Raw genomic sequence first — 18117 nt, 5'->3', positions numbered from 1 at the left:
ACGGTGCTTGAAGCACCAGTGGCAGAGAGAGATGCTGTTTGGAGCCTTTGACAAGTCCCCTATAAGTGGATCACAGCACAGACTTTTAGGATTTTCAAGCAAAGCCCTGTCACCCTCTGTGGATTACTGCTCTCTTTTTGAGATACAGCTCTTTGTTTGCTACTGGGCCTTAGTAGAGAGACTGAACACTTAATCAGGATCCACCAGGAGACCTGAACTCCCCATCATGAACTGAGTGTTTCCTGGTCAGAGATTGGAAGGAACGTGATTGGGAAACTGGAGACAAGGAGCTCTAGAGAAGCAGTATGAGGAGAGACTTCATTGAATTGGAGAAAAATGTGAAGATCTTAATTAGAGTCCCGTGTGAACGCTTATCAAAGAGTGACCTCAGCTGTGGAGGATTTTGACAATCGAGTGGTTGGATGACCTCTTCTGTAGACACCAGTCAGTCTCTTGCTCCAGCCACTCCTGTCATTGCCCAATGGGTTTATGAACCAATGGCCATCGTGACAGAAATTGAGGTTACACACTTGCTCAGCAAAATGGACTTCCACTCACCAAGTCCAACCTGGCCACAGCTATTGCTGGATGGTGCATCTGTCAGCAGCAGAGACCAACGCGGTGTCTCCAGTATGGCAGCATTTCCTGGGGTGATCGGTCAACTATCTGATGGCAGGTTGATTACACTGGACTGCTTCTATAATGGAAGAGAAGCTTATTTTGAAATAGATACTTACTGTAGATACAGCATTTCCTACTTGCAAAACTTCTTATAGAATGCCATATCCAACATCATGGTATTCCATACAGCATTGCTTTAGATAAAAGAACACATTTTGCATCAATTCAAGTGTTGCAAAGGGCCCGTGCTCATGGAATTCACTATTCTTGCCATGTTCTCCACCATCCTGAATCAGCTGGCTTTATAGAACAATAGAACAGCCTTTTGAAGATTCAGCTATTACCAGGTAGGTGGCAATGGCTTAACGGGCTGGGACAAAGCTTTCCAGGAAGCTGTATATGCTCCAAATCAATGTATGTCTAGAATATGAAATCCTTAACTTGATCAATTAGTACTATTAGGTCCTGAGATTAAAGTCAATGGAAAACTATAATGACCTAATTCAATCAGGACTACTAATGGCTCAGATCTTTCAGGAATTTAGCTTTGAAAGAACCACAATTAGCTGAGGCACTTTCTGTAAATAAAGGGAATAAACAAAGGGTAGTGGAATAAGGTAGTTATAAACACCAGATATGACCATTATAGCTATAGAAATTAGGGCTATAATTGTTATGGGATATAATAAATATAAATATGGGCTATAATTGTTATGAGTATTTTTCTTAATTTTTTATAAATGTGTATGTGTACATGTGTGTGAATATGTGTATTAAAGGACTTCACTTTCTCTTCTGGGGAAAATGGTTAGTACCTTTTGGTTGTATGTAGCCTCTTCTTAATATTGCATAGGAACCTGGAATGCTAGGTCCGTGAATCAAGGTAAATTGGAAACGGTCAAACAGGAGAAGGCAAGAGTGAACATCAACATTTTAGGAATCAGTGAACTAAAATGGACCAGAATGGGTGAATTTAATTCAGATGACCATTACATCTACTACTGTGGGCAAGAATCCCTTAGAAGAAATGGAGTAGCCCTCATAGTCAACTGAAGAGTCCAAAATGCAGTACTTGGGTGCAGTCTCACAAACGACAGAAGGATCTCTATTTGTTTCTAAGGCAAACCATTTAATATCACAGTAATCCAAGTTTATGCCCCAAACACTAATGCCAAAGAAGCTGAAGTTGAATAGTTCTATGATGACCTACAAGACCTTCTAGAACTAACACCAAAAATGATGTCCTTTTCATCATAGGGGACTGGAATGCAAAAAAGGATATCAAGAGATACCAGGAATAACAGGCAAGTTTGTCCTTGGAATACAAAGTGAAGCAGGGCAAAGGCTAACAGAGTTCTGACAAGAAAACGCTCTGGTCATAGCAAATACCCTCTTCCAACAACACAAGAGAAGATTCTACACATGGACATCACCAGATAGTCAGTACCGAAATCAGATTGATTATATTCTTTGCAGCTGAAGATGGAGAAGCTCTATATAGTCAACAAGACCAGAAGCTGACTGTACTCAGATCATGAACTCCTTATTGCAAAATTCAGACTTAAATTGAAGAAAGTAGGGAAAACCACTAGACCATTCAGGTATGACCTAAATCAAATCCCTTATGATTATACAGTGAAAGTGACAGATTCAAGGGATTAGATTTGATAGACAAGAATGCCTGAAGAACTATGGACCAAGGTTCATAACAGTGTACAGGAGGCAGTGATGAAAACAGTCCCCAAGAAGAAATGCAAAAAGGCAAAACGGTTGTTTGAGGAGGCCTTACAAATAGTTGAGAAAAGAAGAGAAGCAAAAGGCAAAGGAGTAAGGGAAGATACATCCATCTGAATGCAGAATTCCAAAGAATAGCAAGGATAGATAAGAAAGTCTTCTTCAGTGATCAACACAAACAAACAGAGGAATACAATAGAATGGGAAAGACTAGAAATCTCTTCAAGAGAATGAGAGATACCAAGGGAATATTTCATGCAAAGATGGGCTCAATAAAGACAGAAATAGTAAGGACCGAACAGAAGCAGAAGATATTAAGAAGAGGTGGCAAGAATACACAGAAGAACTATACAAAAAAGATTTTCATGACCCAGATAATCATGATGATGTGATAACTCACCTAGAGCCAGACATCCTGGAGTGCGAAGTCAAGTGGGCCTTAGGAAGCATCACTACGAACAGAGCTAGTGGAGGTGATGGAATTCCAGTTGAGCTATTTCAAATTCTAAAAGATGATGCTGTGAAAGTTCTGCACGCAATATGCCAGTCCTATGGCCCACAAGACTGGAAAAAGTCAGTTTTCATTCCAATTCCAAAGAAAGGCAATCCCAAAGAATGTTCAATCTACTGCACAATTGCACTCATTTCATACACTAGCAAAGTAATGGTCAAAATTATCCCAGCTAGGTTTCAACCATACGTGAGCTGAGAACTTCCTGAAGTTCAAGCTGGATTTAGAAAAGGCAGAGGAAGCAGAGATCAAATTGCCAACATCCATTGGATCATAGAAAAAGCAAGAGAATTTCAGGAAAACATCTACTTCTGCTTCATTGATCACACTAAAGCCTTTGACTATGTGGATCACAATAAACTGTGGAAAATTCTGAAAGAGATGGGAATACCAGACCACCTTACCTGCCTCCTGAGAAATGTGTATGCAGGTCCAGAAGCAACTGTTACAACCAGACATGGAACAACAGACTAGTTCCAAATTGGGAAAGGAGTACATCAAGGCTTAATATTGTCACCCTGCTTATTTAAATTATATGCAGAGTACATCATGTGAAATGCCAGGCTTGATGAAGCCCAAACTTGAATCAAGATTGCCAGGAGGAATATCAATTTTAACCTCAGATACGCAGATGACACCACTCTTATGGCAGAAAGTGAAGAGGAACCAAAGAGCCTCTTGATGAAGGTGAAACAGGAAAGTGAAAAAACTGGCTTAAAACTCAACATTCAGAAAACTAAGATCATGGCATCCAGTCCCACCACTTCACTGCAAATAGATGAGGAAACAATGGAAACATTAACAGACTTTATTTTCTTGGGCTCCAAAATCATTGCAGATGGTGACAGCAGCCATGAAATTAAAAGATGCTTGTTCCTTGGAAGAAAAGCTATGACCAACCTAGACAGCATATTAAAAAAGCAAAGACATTACTTTGCTGACAAAGGTCCATCTAGTCAAAGCTACAGTTTTTCCACTAGTCATGTACGAATGTGAGAGTTGGACCATAAAGAAAGCTGAGAGCTGAAGAATTGATGCTTTTGAACTGTGGTGTTGGAGAAGACTCTTGAGAGTCCCTTGGACTACAGGGAGATCAAGACAGTCAATCCTGAAGGAAATCAGTGAATATTCATTGGAAGGACTGATGCTGAAGCTGAAGCTCCAATACTTTGGTCACCTGATGCAAAGAACTGACTTACTGGAAAAGACCCTGATGCTGGGAAAGATTGAAAGCAGGAGGAGAAGGGGACAACAGTGGATGAGATGGTTGGATCGTATCACCAACTCAATGGACATGAGTTTGAACAAGCTTTGGAAGTTGGTGATGGTCATGAAAGCCTGGCATGCTGCAGTCCATGGGGTCATAAAGAGTCGGACATGACTGAGCAAGTGAACTGAACTGAGCCTCTTCTCAAGGACTTGTCAGTATCCTGGGAGTATAACTCCCTAAATGATCTACTATTTTATGGTAAGTCATATATTTACTTATACATGTGGTCAGATCTGCTACTGTTTTCCAAAGAAGGAAATGAACACTGATAGCATCAGAAGTCAAACTATCAAAAATTTCTGCAATAAAATAAACTGAAATTTCTGAGTGGACCACAGAAATAGAAAATTAATGCCTTTGGCCTAGTAAATCTACAAGAGAAGTGTCCCCATTGGGTACTTATTGTAAAGAGGCTGGTAAAATGCTGGAATACTTAAGTACAGTTTTAACAAGTGAAGAGTATAATAGGATGAAAGTGCATAGAAAGCAAAAGTAAAGAGAAGACATTCAGTTTCAGCATATGGCAGCTCTCCAGGTCCTGCAGGCTAAATTCACCTGAGCATTTAAGCTCTGTGCAGCATGTACCATCTTTATATTTTCCACTGGAGACCACAGCTAGATATTTTTCCTCACCACATACTGACTCCCAAGATCCAGAGCCAGAGAGAAATGTCCTAGAGAGAAAAAACTGCATTGATTTGCTTGTAGACTCAACTGATGAACTCCAGCTTCTTTTCTTGATGGTCTGCTACCATGGGAGATGGACACTGGGAATATATACTCACTTTGTGGGCCATAGCACAGAATGGGGCCACAATACAACTACTGAATTAAGCACAGTACAACATGTCTTCATCCAAAAGACACACTTACATCTCAGTTCTCAGTTCTATCTCTGATTATGTCCTGGACTCAGCCTGTGACCCTAAGATGATGATGCTTTCCATGGACCAACTTCCATGGAATTGGATGGTAATTTTCAAGCCCCTTTTAGAACTACTGTTCCAAAACTTGCTTTTTGGTTTTTTATTGTTGTTTTGGTTTGATCTAGGGCCAGGGGGTTAGGGGTGGGCAGAGTCATATGTTTTTATTAATGGCAGAACTGTGGGGCTTAAAACATCACAGTAACCTGAATCTTCCTGAACATCTACTTCCAACATGGTTTCAGGTTTATCCCATATCAGTCTCTTGCCCCTTTTCCTTCTTATCCATTTCTGCTACTTACACCTTGTCAAGGATATCACCCCTTGCCTGGATTGTGGCAGTTACCTCCTCATTAATCACTAGTATATTCTTTCTAAAAATCAATTTTTACTTTGCTAAGCTATATAGTAACCTACACAAACATAAGTTTTACTATTTTAAGTCAAGTTCATACAATTCTCTTGCACAGGTCTTGCTACCACCTTTGGTTAGCCCAACATACATATTCAGTTTGATATATGTATGTAACAAAACTCTGTTAGCTTTTGTCCTGCTTTATTTTGTACCCTAAGGCCAAACTTGCCTGTTACTCCAGATATCTCTTGACTTCTTACTTTTGCATTCCAGGGCCCTATGAGAAAAAAGACATCATTTTTGGTGTTAATTCTAGAAGATCTTGTAGGTCTTCATAGAACTGGTCAACTTTAGCTTCTTTGGCATCAGTGGTTGGGGCATAGACTTGGATTACTGTGATGTTGAATAGTTTGCCTTGGAAATGAATGGAGATCATTTTCTGTCATTTTTAGGACTGAACCCAAGTACTGCATTTCAGAGTCTTTTGTTGACTATGAGGGCTACTACATTTCTTCCAAGGAATTCTTGCCCACATTAGTAGATATAATGATTGTCTGAATTAAATTTGCCCATTCCCATCCATTTTAGTTCACTGATTCCTAAACTGTGGATGTTCAATCTTGCCGTCTCCTGCTTGACCACAGCCAATTTACCTTGATTCATGGACCTAACATTCCTGGTTCCTATGCAATATTGTTCTTTATAGCATCAGATTTTACTTTTACCAGCAGATACATCCATACTGAGCATTTTTTCCACTTTTGCTCAGTCTCTTCATTCTTTCTGGAGTTATTAGTATTTGCCCTCTGCTCTACCCCAGTAGCATATTGGACATCATCATCTGGTGTCATATCTTTTTGCCTTTTCATACTGTTTATGGGGTTCTCATGGCAAGAATACTGGAGTGCTTTGCCATTCTCTTCTCCAGTGGAACTCGTTTTGTCAGAACTCATTATGACACATCCGTCTTGGGTGGCCCTGCACTCATCAGTGGCCATAGGACTGGAAAAGGTCAGTTTTCATTCCAGTTCCAAAGAGCATTGCCAAAGAATGTTGAAACAATTGTACAATTGCACTCATTTTACATTCTAATAAGTCTATGCTCAAAATCCTTCAAGCTAGGCTTCATCAGTATGTGAACTGAGAACTTCCAGATGTGATGGCTTTAGAAAAAGCAGAGGAACCAGAGATCAAATTACTAACATTCATTGGATCATGGAGAAAGCGGGAGAATTCCAGAAAAACATCTATTTCTGCTTCACAGACTATGCTAAAAGCTTTAACTGTGGATTACAACACGCTGTGAAAAATTCTTAAAGAGATAGGAATATCTGACCACCTTATCTGTCTCCTGAGAAATCTATATGTAGGTCAAGAAGCAACAGTTAGAACCAGATGTAGAACAACTGACTGGTTCAAAATTGGAAAAGGAGTAAGACAAGGCTGTATATTATCACTCTGTTTATTTAATTTATATGCAGAGTACATCATGAGAAACGCTGGACTGGATGAAACCACAAGCTGGAATCAAGATTGCCAGGAGAAATATCAACAACCCCAGATATGCAGATGATACCACTCTAATGGCAAAAAGTGAAGAGGAACTAAAGAAACTAAAGCAATTTCTGATGAAGGTGACAGAGGAGAGTGAAAAAGCTGGCTTAAAACTCAACATTCAAAACACTGAGATCACGGCATCCAGTCCCATCACTTCACAGCAAATATAAGGGGAAAAAGTGAAAGCAATGAAAGATTTTATTTTCTTGAACTCCAAGTCAACTATGAATATTCACTGGAAGGACTGATGCTGAAGCTAAAGCTCCAATACTTTGGCCACATGATGTGAAGAGCTGACCCACTGGAAAAGACTCTGATGCTCGGAAATATTGAAGACAAAAGAAGGAGGTGACAGAAGATGAGATCGTTGGATGGCATCACCGACTCGATGGACATGAATGTGAGCAAACTGCAGGAGATAGCGAGGATGGAGAAGTCTTGTGTGCTGCAGTCCATGGGGTCACAAAAAGTTGGACATGACTTTAGCAACTGAACAGCAACAACATTCATAAGTACAACTTTTGATGAATCGAGATAGATATTTCTGTTCATTGCTCAGAAGAGAGGCTCTGCAAGTGGGAAATTGCCATGGATTTCCCTGGTGGTCCATTGGTTAAGACTCTATGCTTCCGCCACAGGGAACACAGGTCCTGCATGCTGGATGACATGGCCAAAAAAATTAAAAAGCCAAAAAAAAAACCCCAAAAATGTAACACTCTCAGCTCACACTATAAAATTACATTTACTATATAAATCACCTAGAATATGCTTAATTCCATAAGAAAATATTGTCTCTGGGATGCTCCTAGAAATTATAGCAACTATATTAGGAAAAGTCAAATGAGCGAGGATTTTATCTGTGAGCTTCTAATAGGAACAGGGTTAGGAGTTTTTTATGACTTGAATTCTGTCTGCTCAAAAAAGGTATGTTGAAAGTACTAATCTCCAGTACCTCAGAATGTGACAATACTTGGAAATAGAGTCTATCAGTTCAATCCAGTTCAGTCACTCAGTCGTGTCTGACCCTTTGTGACCCCATGAACCACAGCACGCCAGGCCTCCTTGTCCATCACCAACTCCCGGAGTCCACCCAAACCCATGTCCATTGACTCAGTGATGCCATCCAACCATCTCATCTTCTGTCGTCTCCTTCTCTTCCTGCCCTCAATCTTTCCCAACATCAGGGTCTTTCAAATGAGTAGGCTCTTCGCATCAGGTGGCCAAAATATTGGAGTTTCAGCTTCAACATCAGTTCTTCCAATGAACACCCAGGACTGATCTCCTTTAGAATGGACTGGTTGGATCTCCTCGCAGTCCAAGAGACTCTCAAGAGTCTTCTCCAGCACCACAGTTCAAAAGCATCAATTCTGTGGCGCTCAGCTTTCTTTATAGTCCAACTCTCCCATCTATACATGACCACAGGAAAAACCATAGCCTTGACTAGATGGACCTTTGTTGACAAAGTAATGTCTCTGCTTTTTAATATGCTGTCTAGCTTGGTCATAACTTTCCTTCCAAGGAGCAAGCATCTTTTAATTTCATGGCTGCAATCACCATCTGCAGTGATTTTGGAACCCCCCAAAATAAAGTCAGCCACTGTTTCCACTGTTTCCCCATCTATCTGCAATGAAGTGATGGGACCAGGTGCCATGATCTTAGTTTTCTGAATGTTGAGATTTAAGCCAACTTTTTCACTCTCCTGTTTCATTTTCATCAAGAGGCTCTTTAGTTCTTCTTCACTTTCTGCCATAAGGGTGGTGTCATCTGCATATCTGAAGTTATTGATATTTCTCCCAGAAATCTTGATTCCAGCTTGTGTTTCCTCCAGTCCAGCATTTCTCATGATGTACTCTGCATATAAGTTAAATAAGCCGAGTGACAATATACAGCCTTGACATACTCCTTTTCCTATTTGGAACCAGTCTGTTGTTCCATGTCCAGTTCTAACGGTTGCTTCCTGACCTGCATACAGGTTTCTCAAGAGGCAGGTCAGGTGGTCTGGTAGTCCCATCTCTTTAAGAATTTTCCACAGTTTATTGTGATCCACACAGTCAAAGGCTTTGGAATAGTCAATAAAGCAGAAAGAGATGTTTTTCCGGAACTCTCTTGCTTTTTCAATGATCCAGCGAATGTTGAAAATTAGATCTCTGGTTCTTTTGCCTTTTCTAAAACCAGCTTAAACATCTGGAAGTTCACGGTCCACGTGTTGCTGAAGCCTGGCTTGGAGAATTTTGAGCATTACTTTACTAGTGTGTGAGATGAGTACAGTTGTGCAGTAGTTTAAGCATTCTTTAGCATTGTCTTTCTTTTGGATTGGAATGACAACTGACCTTTTCCAGTCCTGTGGGCCACTGCTGAGTTTCCCAAATTTGCTGCCATATTGAGTGCAGCACTTTCACAGCATCATCTTTTAGCATTTGAAATAGCTCAACTGGAATTCCATCACCTTCACTAGCTTTGTTTGTAGTGATACTTCCTAAGGCCCACTTGACTTCACATTCCAGGATGTCTGGCTCTAAGTGAGTGATCACACCATCGTGATTATCTGGGTCATGAAGATCTTTTTTGTACAGTTCTTCTGTGTATTCTTGCCACCTCTTCTTACTATCTTCTGCTTTTGTTAGGTCCATATCATTTTGTCCTTTATTGTGCCCATCTTGCATGAAATGTTCCCTTGGTATCTCTAATTTTCTTGAAGAGATCTCTAGTCTTTCCTATTCTGTTGTTTTCCTCTATTTCTTTGCACTGATTGCTGAGGAAGGCTTTCTTATCTCTCCTTGCTTTTCTTTGGAACTCTGCATTCAAATGGGTGTATCTTTCCATTTCTCCTTTGCTTTTCGCTTCTCTTCTTTTCACAGCTGTTTGTAAGGCTTCCTCAGACAGCCATTTTGCTTTTTTGTATTTCTTTTTCTTGGGGATGGTCTTGATCCCTATCTCCTGTACAATGTCACGAACCTCCGTCCATAGTTCATCAGGCACTCTATCAGATCTAGTCCCTTAAATCTATTTCTCACTTCCACTGTATAATTTTAAGGGATTTGATTTAGATCATACCTGAATGGTCTAGTGGTTTTCCCCACTTTCTTCAGTTTAAGTCTGAATTTGGCAATAATGAGTTTATGATCTGGGCCACAGTCAGCTCGCAGTCTTGTTTTTGCTGACTGTATAGAGCTTCTCCATCTTTGGCTACAAAGAATATAATCAATCTGATTTCGGTATTGACCATCTGGTGATGTCCATGTATAGAGTCTTCTCTTGTGTTGTTGGAAGAGGGTGTTTGCTATGACCAGTGCTTTCTCTTGGCAAAACTCTATTAGTCTTTGTCATGCTTCTTTCTGTACTGCAAGGCCAAATTTGCCTGTTTCTCCAGGTATTTCTTGACTTCCTACTTTTGCATTCCAGTCCCGTATAATGAAAGGGACATCTTTTTTGTGTGTTATTTCTAAAAGATCTTGTAGGTCTTCATAGAACTGTTCAACTTCAGCTTCTTCAGCGTTACTGGTCGGGACAAGAGTCTTTATAGAGGTAGTCAATTCAAAATGAGGTCAATAGGGTAAGCTGTAATCTAATATGACTAGTGTTCCTTATAAGGAGAGGAATTTCTGTTCCTTATTTGGACACAGAGGCAGACACACACAGAGGAAAGACAATATGAAGACATGTAGGAAGAAAATGGCCATGTGACTGAAGTGATGCATCCATAGGCTAGAAATCTCAAAGATTATCCACAAAAGCCAGAAGCTAGAAAAGTCGAGGAAAGATTCTCCCCTAGAGTTGTCAAAAGGAGCATGGCCCCACTGACGCCTTGATTTAGGGGAGATAGGGGTATTCTCTTCTGATATTTATGAGATCACTAAAGGGAGACATGATTGAAAGATTTTTTAAATGACCTGTGAACATCACAGATTTCCATATAGTCTCCAAAAAGAACATGTCTAGAGAAAGGCTTCTGTGTCAGATCACTTTTAGGCTTGTTGATTCACTTGAAGAATTCAAAGTACCCAGTAGTTTGCTATATTCTACGCTTGCTATATAGTACATTCCAGGGATGCAGAGGAAAATCAACAAAGGGAAAAAGCAAAATGGTGAAAATTCTGGAGGATTCTCGGCATAGATTCCAAGGGTTTGCCCTCAGTGAAGTTGTCCAGAACAGATTTAATTCCTCCTGCGGTAATGTGTGACAACACAAGCAGAGTGTTGCCAACCAAGATAGCTCATTAGAGACTCAGTGGCCAAGGTTAGGGGCTGGTCACATAGGTATCTTCTGTCTACCATGTACCAAAATTCCATATTCCCAGAAGGAAATCAGGTGTCGAGCACAAACCACATTGTTAATACTGTTTAGGCACGGTGAGCCATCATTGTCAGTTAGGGTTAATTGAGAAGTGATGCAAAACCCACATACTCAGATATCAGCCTAGAGTCTTACAAGCAAGCCTTTCTAAGCATGATGACTCAGATCTGCTATATTAACTCTTCCCAGCACAATCCATTCCCTTGGCCTTTTGCCAAACTGTCTTTATAACAGAATACTTATTATAGGACCTCTTGCAGCAGTATAAGACCAAGCTTCATTATTGATCTGTGTCACATCCTCCTCAGTCACGGGTTAAAACAAATCCCATTAAAAGTAAAAACAAAATAAACAAATGGACCTAATTAAACTCAAAAGCTTTTGTACAGGAAAGGAAACTAGAAGCAAAATGAAAAGACAACCCACAGAATGAGAGAAAATATTTGCAAACAATGAGACTGACCGGGGATTAATCTTTACACAAATAGCCCATGTGGCAAAATATCAAAAAAACAAATGACCCAACAAAAAAACTGTATATAGAAAACTATAAAACACGGATGAAAGAAATCAAAGATGACACAAATAGATGGAGAAATATACCATGTTCATGGATCAGAAGTATCAATATAGTGAAAATGAGTATACCACCCAAAGCAACCTATAGATTCAATGCTATCCCTATCAAGCTACCAATGGTATTTTTCAGGGAACTAGAACAAATAATTTTACAATTTATATGGAAATACAAAAAACCTCGAAAAGCCAAAGCAATCTTGAGAAAGAAGAATGGACTGGAGGAATCAACCAGCCTGACTTCAGACTATACTACAAAGCTACAGTCATCAGAACAGTATGGTACTGGCACAAAGACAGAAAAATAGATCAATGGAACAAAATAGAAAGCCAGAGATAAATCCACGCACCTATGGACACCTTATCTTCAACAAAGGAGGCAAGAATATACAATGGAGAAAAGACAATCTCTTTAACCAGTGGTGCTGGGAAAACTGGTCAACCACTTGTAAAAGAATGAAACTCGAACACTTTCTAACACCACACACAAAAATAAACTCAAAATGGATTTAAGATCTAAATGTAAGACCAGAAACTATAAAACTCCTAGAGGAAAACATAGACAAAACACTCTCTGACATAAATCGCAGCAGGATCCTCTTTGACCCACCTCCCAGAGTAATGGAAATAAAAGCAAAAATAAACAAATGGGACCTAATTAAACTTAAAAGCTTTTGCACAATGAAGGAAACTATAAGCAAGGTGAAAAGACAACCTTCAGAATGGGAGAAAATAATAGCAAACAAAGCAACTGACAAAGAATTAATCTCCAAAATATACAAGTAGCTCCTGCAGCTCAATTCCAGAAAAATAAATGACTCGATCAAAAAATGGGCCAAAGAACTAAACAGACATTTCTCCAAAGAAGACATACAGATGGCTAAGAAACATGAAAAGATGCTCAACATCACTCATTATCAAAGAAATGCAAATCAAAACCACAATGAGGTATCATCTCATGCCAGTCAGAATGGCTGTTATCAAAAAGTCTACAAACAGTAAATGCTGGAGAGAGTGTGGAGAAAAGGGAACCCTCTTACACTGTTGGTAGGAATACAAATTAGTACAGCCACTATGGAGACAGTGTGGAGATTCCTTAAAATACTGGAAATAGAACTGCCATACAACCCAGCAATCCCACTGCTGAGCATACACACCGAGGAAACTAGAATTGAAAGAGACACGTGTGCCCCAATGTTCATCACAGCACTGTTTACAATAGCTAGGACATGGAAGCAACCTAGATGTCCATTGGCAGACGAATGGATAAGAAAGCTGTGGTACATATACACAATGGAATATTACTCAGCTATTAAAACGAATGCATTTGAATCAGTTCTAATGAGGTGGATGAAACTGGAGCCTATTATACAGAGTGAAGTAAGTCAGAAAGAAAAACACCAATACAGTATATTAACACATGTATACGGAATTTAGAAAGATGGTAATGATGACCCTATATACGAGACAGCAAAAGAGACATAGATATAAAGAGCAGACTTTTGGACTCTGTGGGAGAAGGCGAGGGTGGGATGATTTGAGATAATAGCATTGAAACATGTATATTATCATATGTGAAATAGATTGCCAGTCCAGGTTCAATGCATGAGACAGGGTGCTCAGGGCCGGTGCACTGGGATGACCCTGAGGGATGGGATGGGGAGGGAGGTGGAAGGGAGGTGGGAGAGGGGTTCAGGATGAGGGACACATGTACACCCATGGCTGGTTCATGTCAATGTATGGCAAAAACCACTACAATATTGTAAACTAATTAGCCCCCAAATAAATAAATTAATTTTTTAAAAAAGTAAAAATAAGAATAAATGGGTGGAAGACCTAAATAGACATTTCTCCAAAGAAGACTTACAAATGACCAAGCGACACATGAAAAGATGCTCAGCATCACTAAGTACTAGAGAACTGCAAATCAAAAATACAATGAAATATCACCTCACACCAGTCAGAATGGCCATCACCAAAAAGTCTATGAACAATAAATGCTGGAGAGAGTATGGAGAAAAGGGAATTCTCCTACACTGTTGGTGGGAATATAAATTGGTACAGCCACTATTGAGCAAAGTCTGGAGGTTACTTCAAAAACTAAGAATAGAGCTACCATATGATCCAACAATCTCACTCCCGAGCCTATATTCAGAGAAAAACATGGTTCAAAAGGATACATGCACCCCAGTGTTCATTGCAGTGCTGTTTACAATAACCAGGACATGGAAGCAACCTCAGTGTCCATTGACAGAGGAATAGATAAAGATGACGTGGTACATACATGCAATGGAATTGATCTCAGGTTGCCTTGACTTGCAGTAGCTTGAAGCAAGATTTCAATCCCCAGCCAGAGAGTGAAGTCAGGCCATAGCAGTGAGAGTGTTGAATCCTAACCACTAGACCACTAGGGATCAGTGACCAGTGACAAGGTCCTGGCCTGTGAGCTGTGTATAAGTGAATTTGTATGTCAAGATGGAAAGTAGTGAACAGTTAAAGTGTTTATTAGGAAAAAGAGTACTTGTGGATAGACACACGAGTGGGCTCAGAGAATCATGCCCTTATGGTGGCTTGAATCATTATATGGGGCATTTCTCCCAGGTTTCCTTTGGCCTATCATCTTTCTTTGCCTGGTTCTGAGTCCATATCTGGTATATCTCATGGTCCTTCCATGTGAGCATGCACATCTCTTAGCCAAGGTGGATTCTAGCAAAGAGGCCTATGGATGGGTTGCCATCACCTACTATGGGGTGGTGTCTTCTCCCTTTTTGGCCTTCAAAGAGCCTTTCTCCACATGTATAGTGGGGAAAGTCTCCTTATCTTCGAAAATGAAGAATATGTGGTCTTTTATCTTTTATCTGGGAAGGGTTTAGTTCCTTCTCCTCTTCATCTTGCAGTATGTATCCAAGGGGACAACTCCAGCTGTTTGGTGTGGGGCCCGTTTATCTCCTGCCTCAGAATATTATTCAGTCATTGAAAAGAATGAAATAATGCCATTTGCAGCAAGATAGACGGATCTGGAGGTTATCAAACTAAATGAAGTAAGTCAGACAAAGAAAGATAAATATCATATGGTATCATTTACAGGTAGAATCTTTAAAAAAAGATGCAAATAAACTTGTTTACAAAAGTGAAACACTCACAGACTTAGACAACAAACTTCTGGTTACCGGGGGGAAGGGTGAGAGGAGGAGGATAGACAGGGAATTTGGGATGGACTTGCACACACTACTATATTTAAAATAGATACTAACAAGGACCTACTGTATAGCACAGAGAACTCTGCTCAAAATTCTACAATAACCTAAATGGGAGAAGAATTTGAGAAAGAATAGATACTTATATATACATAACTGGATCACTTTGCTGTATACCTGAAGCTAACACATCATTGTTTTTTTTTTTTTTTGATTGTTTTTGTTTTATTTTAGTTGGGGGATAATTACTTTACAGTATTGTAATAGTTTTTGCCATACATTGACATGAATCAGCCATAACACATCATTGTTAATCAATCATATTCCAATATAAAACAAAAGTTAAAACTAAATCAATAAATCCTACCAATTATAAAGCTCTACTTTGAAAAAAAAAGCAGGTATCTTCCTCCTCAAGCTTCTGTATGAATCTTCTTTGGTGACCTAAGGCATAAATTCAAGCACAGAATAACCCTGGCCAATAAATTGGAGTTGACTTAAATGTCTTCCAGCTGAGGCAGTGTCATAACCACCAGAGGACAGACATAAACAGTACAACCCCCAAGGACACAGTTCAATTATTAGTGCACCCCAAGCAGGACACAAAATACTGCCACAGTCCCCAGCCGTGGGATTTCTAGTTCGGATGGAAAATTTTAGTGTGAGTCCTTGATTTTAGAGGGGCTGCAAGGAGGCAGTCAGTTCCAGTTTAGCATGTGTGTTTAGAGTTAAAAGTGAGAAGCTGAGGCCACCCACATTGTCCTGTTGCCAAGACCACTGTAATTGATCAAATTTCAGCAGGTCAGTCTGAATTCAGAACTTTCTCAGCAGCTTGGAAGGTATGCAATAGGAGTTTTCCTTCTGAAAGAGAGGAAGACTTCCTGGAAGGGTTTTGAAAAACAAAGATCGTTAATTCACCACTCCCTGTCCCCCATCCCTATATGCCTTCCAGATACTACTGGGGTTTCATTTTTTCCACTCTTGTTGCAAAATCAGTGTGTCCTTTTTAATCATTGTAACACTACGTTTTTAAAATCATTACCTATTCTAATCCAGACATTTCATCATGAAGAGTTTTATGCAAGAGGAATAAAAATATTTTCATAGTAAAACATTTTTATACAGCTTTAGCTAGAAAAACATGTTCAAGAATCAGTCAGGAGAAAAAATTTGAATTTTGAAAAATTAAAAAATGGGTTTTCACAACCTTCCCCAACCTGATGAAGTATCCAGTGAGCATCTAGAAAAAATTAATCCATTTTGGGGGTAACAGCGCTAATGATCAACTTGCTTTACTAAAGTACGTGTACCAGGAGAAGGACAAGGAAACTTGGGTCAGTTTATCTGCCTGTTGTTGCAAACTGCAACCAATCCAGTAAGGCAAATATAATCAACAACAGTGAGCCACCCCTAAGAGGGGGTCAAGAGTCCACTCAGCCAGGACTGGGCAGAGAATTCGTATTCCTCCCCAGACTTGTAGTTTGAGGTAGAAATCATAGGTTAGGAATGCCAATTACTTTTTGTGTCAGCAATATAGCCTGGTTTCAAATGGTCCCATTAGAAAATAAGCTCTTTCCTGTGGACATCTGTGTGTGACCCAGGCAGTCCAGCCAACATCCATGATGTTGTCAGAGTCTGTGGCCCCATGCAGGCATGTCCTGAATTTACAGTGATACCATAATCTGAGTTTTTTCTGTTTTTAATCCTACAGAATTTGTGCTGAGGCTGAAGTAGCCCACAGCAGATAGTATCAATATCGGGTTTCAGTTTAGAGTCAGGTTCAGGCAATCAGAAACAGAGGGACAGGATTCTGGGTAAAAAAAACAACTAGCAGCTTTTGTTCTGCTATAGCAGAGTAGCAGAACAAAAGCCCTGCACAGCCAGCAACTCTTAAATACAAGTGACAAGCCAGGCTTTCCTAAACTCTATTAATCTTGTTATCCTTAGAGTTCAAGTTGACTCAATTAAAAATATGCACAGAAGCCAGAAAATTATCAGTCTCTACCACCAGATGTCTGATTTTACAAGAGATTATATAATAATTAAAATTGCTTTTTAAAATTCCAAAAGTATATCCCTAAGTCAGGTTAGCTTATTTGTCTTACTCGGTTCTAGTCTCATCACAACAAAATTTGGAGCAATGTACCAAAGGGCTTTCCTGGTGGCTCAGATGGTAAAGAACCTGCTTGCCAGTGTGGGAGGTATAGGAGACATGGGTTTGATCCTTGGGTGAGGAAATTCTCCTGGAGAAAGAAATGGCAACCCACTCCAATATTCTTGCCTAGAGAATTCCATGGACAGAGGAGCCTGGTGGGTTACAGTCCTTAGGGTTACAGAGAGTCAGACATGACTGAGCCACTAACACTTTCACTTTCACTAAAGGGTATAAGCCAGTGCCTCCCATCAGGATGCTTCCACAAGCCTCTTATACTTATCCATCAGAGGGCAGACAGAATGAAAACCACAATCACAGAAAGCTAACCACACAGATCACAAGGATCATAGCCTTGTCTAACTCAATAAAACTATGAGCCATGCGGTGTAGGGCCACCCAAGACAGACGGGTTATTGGGAAGAGTTCTGACAAAACGTAGTCTGCTGGAGAAGGGAATGGGAAAGCACTTCAGTATGCTTCCTTGAGAACCCCATGAACAGTATGAAAAGGCAAAAAGATATGAAACTGAAAGATGAACTCCCCGGTCGGTAGGTGCTTAATATGCTACTGGAGAACAGTGGAGAAATAACTACAGAAACAATGAAGAGATGGAGCCAAAGTGAAAACAACACCCAGTTATGGATGTGACTGGTGATAGAAGTAAAGTCCGATGCTGTAAAAAACAAAATTGCATAGGAACCTGGAATGTTAGGTCCAAGAATCAAGGTAAATTGGAAGTGGTCAAACAGGAGATGGCAAGAGTGAACATCGACATTTTAGGAATCAGTGAATTAAAATGGACCAGAACAGGTGAATTTAATTCAGATGACCATTCTATCTACTACTGTGGGCAAGAATCTCTTAAAAGAAATGGAGTAGCCCTCATAGTCAATTAAAGAGTCTGAAATGCAGTACTTGGGTGCA

At 39.9% G+C, this 18117-nt stretch overlaps 1 protein-coding gene across 1 annotated transcript in view; it reads right to left on the bottom strand.

Moving 5' to 3' along the window:
- The window catches only part of LOC145518525 (spermatogenesis-associated protein 31A6-like), a 120578-nt gene that overhangs the window by 74995 nt on the left and 27466 nt on the right, over positions 1 to 18117 (bottom strand). The window contains exon 4 of the mRNA XM_081523195.1: positions 559 to 697. The gene's annotated coding sequence lies outside the window, so the exon portion shown is untranslated. The remainder of the gene's footprint in view (positions 1 to 558; positions 698 to 18117) is intronic.

The sequence above is a fragment of the Giraffa tippelskirchi genome, chromosome 1 (assembly GCF_054371585.1).
Source record: "Giraffa tippelskirchi isolate mGirTip1 chromosome 1, T2T-mGirTip1v1.2.pri, whole genome shotgun sequence".
Taxonomy (NCBI): domain Eukaryota; kingdom Metazoa; phylum Chordata; class Mammalia; order Artiodactyla; family Giraffidae; genus Giraffa; species Giraffa tippelskirchi.
Note: the sequence above shows the minus strand (reverse complement) of the source record. Positions and strands in the feature narration are given on the sequence as shown.